Here is a 14,966-nt window from a genome sequence, read left to right on the forward strand (position 1 = left end):
TATGGCAACGGCCATTTGCCATATTTGGCACTCCAGCTCTCCACTTGACCAGTGATGATCATGGGCACCTATAAAAAGACACTGTGCTGCTTTTAGCCACTCACAGCTCCAGCTGCAGTCTGATGGTCTTTTTTGGGCTTTCAGTCGCAACCGGACGCTCCTCACTCTCTGTCCCTGCTTTAGTTCACAGAGGTGTGTATGCATGTAAAGACACAAATACCAGTATCAGATATTGGAGAGAACGCATGTGTAGCATGTATGCTAGTATGCTAATGTGTGTGGATCATTGACTCTGTCAGGTGGTCTATAAAAATGACAAAGATGAAATGTTGCTCTATAAGTTTCATACGAGTCTGAGGCAGCCAACGTAATGGGGTTTGTGTGTGTGTGTGTGTGCGTGTGTGTGTGTGACCAAGGTTTCAGTGTTATTCATGCTGAAGGCAAAACTGGAGAAAGTGGACAGAAACACATAGTTTCACACTTAGAAATTTTGAAACACTGTCTTGTCACAGTGGTCTCTGGCACCATCCCTTCCACTTCTAGACAATGCCAGTCGCCAAAGTCCAACATGTGGATATGGTGTGTATGAGACGTACAAATCTGAGCTTATCTGTGGTTTTGAAAAAACAGAAAGTGCCATCCAATTTTGTCTCATCTCTTGGACTTTCTTTCACACTTTGTAGGGGGGCTTTACTGGCAGAGCAGAGCCAATAATTCCACTTGCCCCCTGCTTTAATACACACACACACACACACACACACACACACGTATACACAGAATGTTATTTGATGCTTGCTTCAGGCTGTTATATCGGACTCAAGGCTGTAAAATAATCATATTTATTAACAATATCAATATTGCATAACCCCTGATCCCAAGGTGTGACCTTGAGTGTGTGTGTGTGTGTGTGTGTGTGTGTGTGTGTGTGTGTGTGTGTGATGTTGCAGCCTCGGTCAATTTGAATGTCCAGTAGGATTTTGAAGTCACCACTGAGAAAACAATACAAACCTGTTGGCTCATGCACAATATTTGTTTTCATAAAATCAGTTTGTGGTGTCCATATAAACAGGGTTTTCATATTTTCAGTTTTAATCCAAAAAACTGGTGGTAAATACATTTTTGGTAGAAAGAAAGAAAGAAAGAAAGAAAGAACGAAAGAACGAAAGAAAGAAAGGTGAAAATTAGATTGTTGTTTGAGCATTTTCTAATTATTGTGGTGTAAATATCCCTCATGTTTCTCTTCATGTTGGTCTTCTGAAGCATTTGGAGACCTTGCATGAGGACCTTGTTTACCGTAAACTGCTGTCATAACAACTTTCAGGTGAGTGGGGACATGTGACGTATGGAAATTTGCCTGAATTGTCTCCATGGCGATGGCCATGTGCATTCATTTACTTTTCAGCATGTATAGAAGTCATGTCATACAGCTTCAGGACCTTGAGAAGATGTCTGACACAGGGACACAAATACAAATACAAAGAACAGAGATTGTCCTTTATGAGTTAAAGACATGATAGGTAAAATTACCACTATAAAGTCCGGTGCAGAGACAGACCTTCTGGAGGAAGAAGAAACACTCTGAGGATTCTGCTCTGATCTGTTGCCATTTCCGCGACGGGAACAGAGCTCAGAGATGACTTCTTAAGTTTTGGAATTAAAAAGTGGACTTATCTTCACTCCTGTTTATCAACCTGACTGCAGCAGCGATCCAGAGGTGACCTCCATCGTCGGTAAATGTTGACTGCTGGCTGGCGCTGGAGGGGAAGTGTGCTTTACTTCATGAACTTCAAGGGTAAAAGAAGAGAGAGACTGCTGAGAGGCACAGACACACACACACGAGATGATGTTTTTAGTTTTATTTGCATTTAAGTAGTGACAGGTAACCAAATGAAACACACCATGACCTGAGGTAAATTTGTGGATTTCTCTGGTTTTGAACACTGTTGGAAACATTTGGGTTAATGTCAGTACACAACTAAACAGAATATATAACAACTGTGTCAATGTTTTAAGCTGTTTTAGTGCAGAATTCTCACATATTCTAACTTTTAACTTACAGAAACAAAATGATTTCAAATGGTTTGACATTTATTTGTCATCATATTCCCGCTCACCTGAACATGTCAGGCATCACGAGTGACACTTGGGAAGTCTGCCTCAAACACACTGTGTGTGTGTGTGTGTGTGCGTGTGTAATGTTTTAGCTTGACACTTTGATGACCTGATCAGATTGTAGGGGATGATTGCCAGCAATCATATCTCTGCTAGCTGTCTCTCTCTCTCTCTCTCACCCTCACACACACACACACACACACATGCTGTTCTGTCTCAGTGGGTTCATCATCTTCACTCATCTCTTGTTTCTCTCTCTCTAACCTCTGCAGAGCGTCATCGTCTCTCTCACTCAGACTGGTGAAACCCCGTCCTTCTGTCTCTGTCTCTCCCGCTCGCTCACATTCACACACACACACACACACACACACACACACACACACAATGGGGTTCATTTCACAGCACATTGCCGCCATTATTTGCCATTGCTACCGATGGCCATAATCATAGAGACTGAGATGAGTATATGGTGAAATCATTCCCTCTCCAGTCAGATCAGCCTGCCCTCAATGTGTGTGTGTGTGTGTGTGTGTGTGTGTGTGTGTGTGTGTGTGTGTGTGTGTGTGTGTATGCATTAGGTACAATATATGTAACTCTAGGTGTGTAGTGTGTAGTTGTGGATTGCATCTCTGGAGCATGTTCCTATTGGCTAATATTAAGGTGTTAAACTTCATGGTGCAACGTGATTGGCTAAGGGTTAATTGTTTCTGTTTAACAGCTCCTCCACTAAGCCAAAAAAAAAAAAAACCTGTAACAGCCTGTACTAGAGGGCACAACAAGTGTTGTGCTGAGAGCTGTGTGTGTGTGTGTGTGTGTGTGTCTATTTTATATTTTTAGAAGAATTTATTATCTAAATTTCTTTTCATTTTCTGCTGTTTTATTTTCCATTGCAGTTTCCTTCTGGTAATTGTTTTGAAAGGTTTTGAAAGACTCCTTCCTGCAACTTTAATCCAATTATTTTTTGTCAAACTACGATGAAATTATAACACAAATTAAAAGAGGTTATTTTTCTTTGCCCGAGTCAAGATGTTGTGCACAATCATTTTATCACCCAGAGATAATTGCTTTGCTTCCGCTGGGTCTACACACATCAGTGACTGAAACTTCTTCTGATCAGAATCTGTACTTTCATTCTTTATCTTGTTCTTCTTTGCTCTAAAGATTACACAGGGAACAAAGTGATGTATTGATGTCTATAGGAAAGAAGTGCGACTGTTTTAAAAGCAGCCCAGTCGCCAGGATATAATAATGGCAGTTAACATTTCGGCAAACCACAGATATGTCCAAGGTTGACATTTGTACTAAGGCCGCCAGACGGACGACTGGAGTTCCAGTCACACTACTGGATATTTTTAAGGACACCTGGAGACGTTTCCAGCATTTTTTATGGTGACCAAAACCAGCTGTTTTACATGGAAGTTGGACCATCTCCATCTGTGATTGTGGCAACCAAAAAGCCTAAACTGAACCAGAGCACAAACTCAGAGCAATAACTTTGATAAAAAAGTATTAAGAAAGAGATAAAAGAAAGGAAAAACAGAAAGAGACGATGATATATGAAAAGGATGAGCAAAGAAAAAGAAAACCCAAAGACACAGACAGAGAGATTTCTACAGAATCGGGACCAAAAGAGTGGAAAAATGGAAAGAAGTAGGAGATCCAGTGGAGAACAGGAACAGAGAAGAGCATATCAAAAAAGGCCCCTTTTTATAAAACTATGTTTAGGTGGAATAGAGGGGTTGAATCTTCCCTCTGGCTCCCTCACAGTGTTATTGCAGGACTAAATAGAGATACAATTTTTTTCCCAAGAGAGACAATTTTCTCTCCGATGCTCTTTGCTCGATGTGAAGGTTGCTGTAATTTAGCTCCACGCCTGGGGAGGAACACGGTGCCACAGCTGGGTCATCAGAAAGCATCGGTTCACTAAAATGCCAAGGAGATTATTCCTCGTTGAGGGCTGTGAAAAAGTCGGCCAGGAGAGGTGGGAAAGAAGTCGGTGGCAGGATGGAGGAAGGGAGGTGAGAAGAGAGTTGATAAAAAGCTGGGTAAAGGAGGAGAGGAGAGGGTGAAAGGAGGCGAAGACAAAAGAGGTTAGAAGGAGGCAAGAGTGGATAAAAGAGAAGGCGAGAGGAGAGAGGAGACTGCAGGGACTGAGGAAAGAAGAGGGCAAGAGTGGAGAAGACAAGTAGATGGGACATAATAGAAGAAATGTGAGGATCGGTCGAGGAGAAACAAGAGGGAGGCGACAAGGGGGGAGGAAGGGGGAGTAGAGAGTAGATGAGAAACAATTAGAGAAGGAAACACACCTGCTAAAAACTCAAGATTTCTCTCTAGTCACAACACTGAGCTTATGATCTGCTTCGGTTGAGGCACAAAAGCCTCTTGGTAAGGGTTAGGAAAACATCTTGGTTTGGCTTTAAATACCTGTTTTGGATGTAGATTATCTGACTTCCCGTGAGAAACAGCTGGTTTTGGTCACTACAAAAAACACTGGAAATGTCTGCAGCTGTCCTTAAAATATCCATTGTTGTGACTGGAACTGTGGCCGGCCGTTTGGCAGCCATCTCGGCAAAAATAACATTTACTGCTAACATTATACCGTGGGAGGATATGGTGCTAATGTACAGAATTACAAAGAAAGGTGAAGTTACACAAATTTCTGATTTTGTTTCCAGTTCCCTACTTCTACTTCTTCCAGTGTTGTTAATTACAGCCATGCAAAACTTAGCCTGAACAGCCACCTTTGGATGAAACTACAAAACTTTGCATAGCCGTGATTATTCGCTGCAAACCAGTAGAACTCACATTCCCTTTCTGCTGTGACAAAAGCTGGCAACTTTTCACAGATATTTGCTCCCAAGGGCAAGAATTACTACTCATGCAACAATGGTTTGTTTATAAGAAAACTCCAGAGTAAACCTTTAATTCGTGACCGCTCTTCTTTATAATCCCTTGTATCTTGCATTCATTGTTCAATTGCTTCTAACAGATAAAGAAGAAAATTTAACTTTTTCTTGAAGAAGACAAGGCAGCAGTGCAGCAAAATACAGCAAGAATGTCGTAAAAATAGTGCAACTAGTACTACAGGTGTGTGTACTTGTGTGTATTCTAGTGGTGTGTTGTACAGTGAAGATGCAGCTGTAGAGGGATGGAGGGTGTCCAGCAGGGAACAGGAGCAGAGCAGCGGACATCATTATAATTCTAGGTAGAAGGCTGACTTATCACCTCATAGTCCCCTGCCATGCGCTCAGTGCCCCATACTAATACACACACACACACACACAGACACACACACACACACACACACACACACACATACACACACCCTCAGCATCAACACGCCAGGTGGAAACATGACCCCTGGTCCTGCTGTGTGACTCATAACATGTATGCGGTACACAAACATGCAAACATATGCATAATCCTTCACATAGCGATCATGTCACTACACAGACGATTACTCAGTTCTACTGAGGTTAAAACACACACACACACACACACACACACACACACACACTGGGAATGACTTCTGACCTGTGCTGCTGCAATGATGTTTTTGTAGGAGGGCAGCAATCTCCCGGTGTTGTTTTCATTGGCCTGTCGCTAGGTGGTAGGTCACGCACACACAAACACATGTGCACAAATGCTGCTTCTGCTTTACACACACACACACACATTCTCTGCCTCCTTCGTGCACCCACAAACTCCCTCTGTGTCCAGATGTCTGCGCTCTCACACATCCAGCGAGTGACACCACGGTGACCCTCTGCTCTCCTTGCTGAAGCTCCCTGTAGCTCGTGGTAATAGAAAAATAAGACAGAAGGAGAACAGACCGCCGAGCCTCCCTGCAGGATCAGCAGGCTGCCTGACAGGTATTCCTAAAGGTTGGGAGGTTGAGTCCGGCTGTTGGGCTGACTTTCTCTGCTACTCTTATGTTTCTGTTTTCAACCAAAATCCTCCTTTTTTTTGTACAGTAGTTTGGCTGTTGTCTTGTTCGAAGGGAAGGAGAAACGCAGGGGTCAAACATGACAAGATGAAAAGGCCAAGGTGTACAGTGCAGTTAGAAAGGATAAGGAGGATGGTCGGGCTGGAGCTGAATACTCAACTATTCAGATATTTGTTCATTGGGTAGTTGGAGTTGCAAAAATAGACCTGCAAAAGTGCACCCTGGTAGATAGACAGTTTTTCCCCATACATCAATTTATTTTATTTGCAGCCACCACAATGTCAACATTTGCTGCCACATATTGGTCAACACATATTATACTGTTTCCAACACATAGACTTTACTCACCTACCCTAACCCTATGCCCAGGTATATTAACGGTGGCTAACATATATTTGCTGACCCATTTTAGCAGTTTTTGATTTGTAATTTTTAATATGTCTTTTAAAAGGCAGCCCAGTCCCCGGGATGTGATGGTCGCAGCTAACGTTTCTGCACCAGATACGTCCCAAGGTTGACATGTGTACCAATCGTGGCGTATCATCTTCACATTATATGCTTATTAGCCACCTTTCACATGAGGAGGTGGAGGAGATGGAGGTGGTGTTGTTACAAGCCAACAAGGCTGCCAAACGGCCGACTGCCGTTCGAGACACAGCACTGGATATTTTTAAGGACACCTGGAGACATTTTCACCCGTTTCTGTAGTGACCAAAGTCGGATAGTCTTCACCCCAAACCATGATGTTTTCCTAGCCCTAACCAACCCTAACCAAGAGAAATAGAAAATGCAACCTAAACAAACGTAAACGTTGCAACAACAGAAACATTAAGTTTTAACTTATCTGTGGTTTTGCAGAAAGCTAACATTTATTCTGGCACTTTGTTTAAGTCCTAGAAAATGACAAAACATCCATGATTGATTGACTGGTGGACAATCTGCTCCTGCTCTCTGGAGGGAAAAGAGGCCAAAGACAGAGTCAGGACAGGAAACATATCTTACACTTGACTCATGCTGCATAACCTGGTTAACATATTATAAAGTCTGAAACATTCATAGATTAATACAATGGGATTCAATTTGCAGAGGTGGAGCACTCTTCTGGTCGCAGCCTCATCCTGTACAGTATATTAATTGCACTGTGCGATGGCAGCCTTCAGGTTTGCTCACCTTTGGATTACACTCTTAGCCTCTTAAATACGGCTGCCAGTCAATAACCTGGAGCTGCTCAGCTGAAGAGGCTGTTGTCGAGCAGGCGTGGGGCCCTGATTGCGTTCTAATGTGGGACTAAAATACCACGATGGAGGTCTTGTGTCTGTCTTATCTATATGGTAACTAGATGTGTTGCAAAAACATTGTTATTCAGAACACAGCACACTTTGTAACCGCTGATTACATGGATCTATCAGCTAGAGAGGCGTTTCCAATTGTTTTTCCATCCGACTGCAATCAACAGACGCTCAGGTAAGTGTGCACCCCCACCCCCTCACACATACACACAGATACACACACACATCAATATAAAAGAAATGCAAAACATACAGACTTACAAAAAGATAAAATATGACGTGCACATGTTCACATATCACAGATCTGATTGTAGGTCTGAGATTCCATTTGTTTTTATTTAGGGTACAAGAAAATGTTAATCTGACTAAACTAAAAGATGTCATCACGATTGCAAGCAACGTGAACAGAAGAACACTGTGCTTCACGCAACTTGTAGCATTATGCTAATTCAAATTAGCACGAAATGTTCCAAAAAAGAATTAAAAAAACTCCTTGTACCATGTCTTATTTGGGATGCTTTGTAAAATAAAACATAATGTTATGATGTGCTGATGACAACTGGACAGCAGAAAGAAAACTTGCAGTGTTAAAGAAAGTGAGAAAAAAATTCTGTCCATCTGTCCATTTATCCAGATATCTATCTACCCATCCTTCATCCAAGTTCGATGGAAATCCGTTCAGTGGTTCAAACACACACCGGTGAAAACACAACCTCCTCGGTGGGAGTAAAATACACAGATGGGAGAAGTTCTAACAGATGGCGGACGTTGTGACTATTTTAACCCAAATCATTTTTTCCTAAACCTAACTAAATATGTTTGCTTTCTAAACCTGACCAAACCGTGCCAGAAAACTAAAACTAGAACTGAAAAATAAAAGTGAACAGTACAACATCATGTTCTGAATGAGATGCAAACCGCAGTTCATGGGGTGAGAATCCTGAACTTAATCCATTCAGCCACAACAGCTTGCACCAGAAGTGGACTTTGTCTCTTTTGTTAGTTGAAATGATGTTCCTGGAACATCACCAACACAAGTTGCAAAGCTGTGAGATCACAACAATGTATCAGTTGCAATAATGATCCTGGAACAACATTAATTACGATGTTCTTGGAACAAAACCAGCCCGGCGATATTAGATAAACCACCAGCTTTCAGTTTTAAGGGTGTTCATGTCCATATCAGTCGAACACATTAGGTCTTGTTGTCATTTTTCTGATCTGTAAAGCTATAGTTTTGCATATTTTCCATCAGAAGTGTGGATGTTTAAAGGGCTGACATTACAGCGAAATATTCCAACAATCTAATGATGATACAATGAATTATATAAAATAAAACACTACCTCAGGACAAACTGAGGCTCCTCTGTGAAGGAGTTGGTGTGAGAGGCAATGTGTCAGTCAATTGTATAGAGACTAGACTAACTAGAAGCAGACAGACTGTTTACTGCTCTGAACACCTACTGACTGAACAGCGTGTTTCAAAATTAAGTATAAACATCAACCTATGAATACCATTAGCGCCGACTGGTCCACTGCCAAGCACTTATGTTCTGACACGCCGCCCCCTTCACAAACTGTCATCTTCTCGGGCAGTTGTGAAATAAAACTTCATTTTCTCTGCAAGTTGTTTAAGGGCGACAGTTGTTGATTGTTTGGATTCATATGAGAGCGATTACATTTCCATTTGTTTTGACAGGGCCTTTTCTAACCACTCGTGATGATGTCTCTTGGTTTAAGCTGTCATTTTCACTGTCAGCTGTTAAAGCTTGTTGCTTCACAAATGTAATCCAAGACACAATATAGCCTTCTAGATAGCTGTCATTTCGTCAGCCAAAAACCACAGATTTGTTTCTCATCCATTATCCTGTAAGTAGAATAATTTGTTTTAACTATTGGGATATTGACACACAAAATTTAAGTGTTTCTTTTCTATTTAATTACTCTGACTGCAACTCAAGAGCTTACAAAATAACAAAATGGAATTTTATCCTGACAGTTTCGACGTAAGAACAAAAAACTGCAGTCAGTGTGAGTTCAGCAATCTTGCTCGCAGCAAACACTTTACAGGCATATGTGTGTTGCCTCTAAAATAATCTCATCTCTGGGGGCAGTTGGGCGATTATTGACCCTGTATTCACTGTGACTGTGACTAAAAGTGTCGCCGTCTCAGCGGCACAAATGGCACATTTGATTGCAGTCTTTTATGTAGAAAAAGTACTTTATGTCAAGTTCTTCCTGCCACGGCTGAAAATAACCACATCAGACATGTAATCTGTCAGTGTGATGGTTCTGAAAATGATGAAAGTTAATTTGGTGGATGTATACGTATAAAGTACATCAGCTTAACAGAAAAGTACAAAATTCAAGAAAAGAAAAGAAAAGTAATTACACATTGTTCCTAACACACTATTGCAAGATACATATCATTCACAGAGTGAATTATAGACCAGCCTCTGGAGCCTTACATTTTATTGTGCCACTTCCTTTTTAAATGACATCACTAGGATCATTGGCTAAGTGATTTGTCAGTGGCTGTCATATATTATTGAAGCTGTTCTCATTTCCTTTTCAGTTCAGTTTTTTATTTTATGTTGTGACAATGCTGTGCTTTTTGTCTGATTAGGTTTAGGCACGAAAGCTATTTGGTTAAGGTTGGGAAAAGATCTTGTTTTGGCCTAAAATAACTGGTTTCGTCACCACAAACATGACTGGAAACTGTCTCAAGGTCTTTTATAAATATAAGCCTCGATGCAACTCCACCACCATTGTTCGTCCATCGAAACTGAACTGAAACTGAAGGTAAACATAAAGTTGTAGCTTGAAGAAACATGAAGCTTTAAAGTACTGGGGTTTTGCAGAAACATACTTTGCCAACATGTATTCTGGTAATTGGGTTGGCAATGTGCATTTCAGAAGGCTTTAAAATGGCCAACCTGAGCTAAGTTGGACATCACCAGCTTCACAAAAGGACACCTCAGCCACTCACAGGGCACAAGTTCTATCTGAGGACACGGCATAACAATATATAATTATCAAAGGAAATAAAATGGCATTTAATAAATGCAACAAAAGCCTTGAGCCATGTTTCTTCTAAGGTATGGACCATAAAATCCTTGCAGAGTTGAATAGTGTCCATGAAAGAGACACAAAGCATAAACCTTCATCTGTGGAAGGTCAACGGGTTCTCAACCATATAGAGGGAGAGCTGCAGAGACACATACACTGTCACACACACAAAAACACACATACGTGCACCTATGTATAACCACACAAAGAACGTGCACAGGTGCCCAAGTCCATTTTCTTATTCCCACTTTTTGTCTCTATCTGTAACACACACACACACACACACACACACACACACACACACACACACACACACACACACACACACACACACCTTGTCCAGTGCTTGTAATGCATTTGGTGATGAGGGTCAGTGGCCTTTTAGATCTTCACTGAAGTGAAGGGAATGAATAACAGCAAGAAGAGAGAAGTGAGGAAGGGAGAGAAAGAAGTGAGGAAAGGAAATACAATGAATTTTAGAGTAAGAAAAAGAAGATGAAGGATCCACTTCCTTCTTTAATCTCCATCGTCTTTATTTATCTCTACGTTCAATCCATATCTTGTCTCTACACTGTTGTTGTCTACAATGTTATTTCCAATAGCAATTATGGCCAGGAGTATCATACAATGACAGGTTACTTAACACTAACTTTGCCGTAATTGAATTCAGATTTAAAACAGGCCATGAAGCCATGGATGAGATGTCTTGAGGTCTTGATCTCAAGTCGGTATTTTCAAAATCACATGTAAAAAGGAGCCTCAAAGAATTTCTTCTTTAATTTTCTACAGCTTGTCATTTCTTTCACCATCTGTTGTTGCCAGATTTTCAGCGAAACTCAACTTAGTGTTCCAAATGGATACCTCTCTGTTCGCATGATGGATACACATCTGCTCAAAAGCAAACATGCAGTATTTTAAATGTTTTGCTCTGAAAGACTCATTTCATACAGCTTTGAGGAGCTCCAGCTTCATGCTGCTGTAGGACTGAAGTAAAAATGTCTAACAAAGTCCACCAACAGATTACAAAGATCATTTCAATGTTTTAATTTTGTCTTTTAAAGTGCCTGTTTGCCTGTTAGACACTGCACTGATATTCACTCTCATTCATCATCATGATGGATGTTACAAAATTTCCTGCAGCTAAATGCTGATGACACAGAGGTTATCATTCCAGGACGAGGCTGCACAAAAGCCCAGATATCTAACAGCCTCGTTTGTCTGTTCCATTCAGTGACTCATTGCAGAAATATTGATGTCAAACCTCAGTTTAGAAAAACATGTAAATTCAATGGTACAATCCGGCTTTCACACCCTCAGAAATATTTCCAGGATTAAAACATTTCTCTCAGACAAGCATCTGGAAACCATTACGACCACATCACACAGATCCTGTTGCTGTTAGAATTGATTTACAGATTTTATTGATTACTACAAAGCACTTAGATCAAAGTTATCTAACAGATCGTTTATTGCCACATGTCCCTCCCGCTCCCTGAGATCCTCAGATGTGTCATTCTTGGTGTCTAGACTAATATAAAAAAAAAAGGTGACAGAGGCTTTGCAGTTAGTGCTCCTCGACTTTGGAATGACCTGCTTGAGGAGATCACAGCCGCAATCTCAGTCTTGTCTTCAAAATCACTTTTTGAAAAGCCACGTTTAAAAACGTTATTTTTGGGAAATTTTATTTGCGTTCTATTTTACGCTCTTTGTGTTTTATGTCTTTAATTTTTAGCTTGTTTTATTTGCTTTGTGTTTTATTCGGCTCTGTTCTTATTGTAAAGCATTTGTAACATAAAAGTCGCAGCGAACACACAATATACAAGAATATTACCGATGACCCGTTTTACCAAATTTGAAATATGCAAGTTATGATTTGCAACATGAGATCATTACCGCTCCTGTTAATTTTGACACATTTAACATGCACCTCTTTTTTTTTTTTTACAGACTTATCCTTCTTTTTTGCCTTTCAATAGCTTTATTTGACAGGAAATGGTCGAGAGGGAGGACACTATGCAGCAAAAGGGACCACAGCTAGGACACAGCCTTCAGTATATGGGGCACATGCTCTACCAATTGAGCTTCTAGGTGTCCCTGTTGAGTATCTGTTGACATACAGTACAACCCAATAAATGTTGGCAACTTGCACTTCTGTAAACCACAGATTTGTTGTAACTTTACATTTCTTTAGGTTCAATTTTAAATGTTATATTGTGACACTGCTTATGGTCGGGTACAAAAACCACTTGGTTAGGGTTAGGAGAATATCATGTTTTGGCTTAAAATACCGGTTTCTGTCGCCACGCACAAGGCTGGAAATCATCTCGAGGTCTCCTTCACAATATCTTTAAAAAATAAATTAGTTGAAATGCATTCTCAAACTGCAGTCACTGGCTTGGTAGCCTTCTCGCCTGGAAATCAGCCACCATCCCTTCCACCTCCTGATGTGAGAGATCATAAACATTTAATGAGAATGCGATATGACACGTATTTCAGAAATGTCAATATGTTACATAAAACACGTACGAATGAGAACTTATCTGTGGTTTGCAAAAACGATCATTGCCAACATTTTATTAGTCATGTGAGGTGAGATAACATCACTCGTGTTTGTTTTAGTTTCATCTCAAATACCTCTCATCAAAACACATACAAAAAGTTATATCACAGTGTGTCCATGCTTAAAATTCAATAACAAGCAGCAATTAAAAAAAAAAAAAAAAAATTGGCATTTTCAGCCCTGGAGGTTTGCCCAGTAGCTACTGATCTGATCCGTCCTCTGTCTGCTGATGACAGCGGGCAGATCAAACAGTCGTCGTTGTGACGGACTTTCCTTTGAAAAACTGCAGCTGAAAAAAATTTAAAAACCATGAAAGAGAGATCGGGAACCAGTCGGATACCTGGCTGGATGCGTGTGTGTGTGTGTGTGTGTGTGTGTGTGTGTGTGTGTGTGAATGTGAAGGGTTCCTTTGAAAATAGATGAAAAGTGCTGACATCGACAGTCATTTCTGGTTCTTCCACACTCTCCTTCACACACACTCAAATATTCAATGCACACACACACACACTCGTACAGACTGCCACTCACACTATCTCTCTCCTCACAGAAGAGCCAAACCATATTAATTCACAACACTCGTTCTGTCTAAATTGTAACCCTGTCTATCAGTCACACTCTTCGCTATCATTTGTTCTGTCTCGCAAACATCGCAGACACTGTCGAGAACCATACTAATCATATTAATTCAAATTTCCTCTCTCTCTCTCTCTCTCTCTCTCACTCACACACACATACACACTTATTACAATCTGACAAGAGCCATGCTGATCATATTAATTCAATCGATGGCCCAAATCAATGGTTTCCTCTCTCTGGACTGTCGAGTGTATTCAGTGCAGGTTCAGACATGAGAGGGAATCTGTTATGATTTTCTTTGTCCTTCACCAAAGCTTATTTAGTCACAGTATTCACTGTAGAGCTTTAACCAAGTTTTTTGCTATTACCACTGCATACTTAAAACTTTAGATTGTGGAGTGAAAGGATAAAGTAGCAGAAAACAGCTTTCGATTTTTAATTTTGAGTTGTGACAATGCTGTGGTCGGTTTGGTTTGTGAGGTTTAGGCACATAAACCACTTGGTTAATTAAATAGAAGCTGACGTAGCAATAGGGCTCGGGATCTGATGTTACGCCATGCTGAGTTCTTCTGGCAAATCCAATATGGCTTCAGGCTATGTTTCATCTTGCACTCTCAGCTGAAAGTTTCTTGTCAGTGTCTGATGCCTGATTCGTTCAGCACATCTTGTGAAAGTTGTTCTGTCAGTGAAAGAAGGTTACTGCAAAATGTGCACGCTCAAAGTGATTGTACAATCGTAAGACCAGAGACGTTTTTATGCAAAGCATCGGCAGCGAATGTATTCCTCTTTCTAATTAACTTTAGTCTTACATTAAGTCAAATCTGTGTTCATTTCAAACAATTCATTCAATATGTGAATTTTGCAGATAGTTTTTCATTATGAAATGTGCTGTATATTTACATCACAGTATAAAAGAATATGAAAATAATGTGTTTTTGTCGTCACGGTGTTCTCTGTGATACAGTTCTCTGTTTTTAATTTAGATATTGAATTCTCTCTACGTGTCCTTTTACTGTATTCCATACTTGCTCATTTTCTCACCCTCTTCAAACCATTTTAATATAAATGGTATAAAAGCACATTTGGCTCTCTCTCTACTAAACTCATCTAATTCCTGTTAAAGTTTATCTTAATGCTGTTGCTGTCCAATAAAGCTTTTACGATTTGAGTAAATTCCCTTTTACATCATACTGAATTATTACATTTTGTTACTTTGGTATGAAAAACGTAGTTTGAGTAGGATCATTTTATGATCAGTCAGTCAAGTAATTAATTATTTTGAAGAGGCACATTCACGGTAGCCCTCTAAGACTGACATGTGCTGAACTGATCCCACAGATGGTACAGATCGAGTGCTGACAGTTCTCATTTGATAGTGAATGACATCGCTGTTAATGACACTAAAATAAAATAA

Source organism: Pagrus major, chromosome 6, assembly GCF_040436345.1.
Source record: "Pagrus major chromosome 6, Pma_NU_1.0".
NCBI classification, from domain to species: domain Eukaryota; kingdom Metazoa; phylum Chordata; class Actinopteri; order Spariformes; family Sparidae; genus Pagrus; species Pagrus major.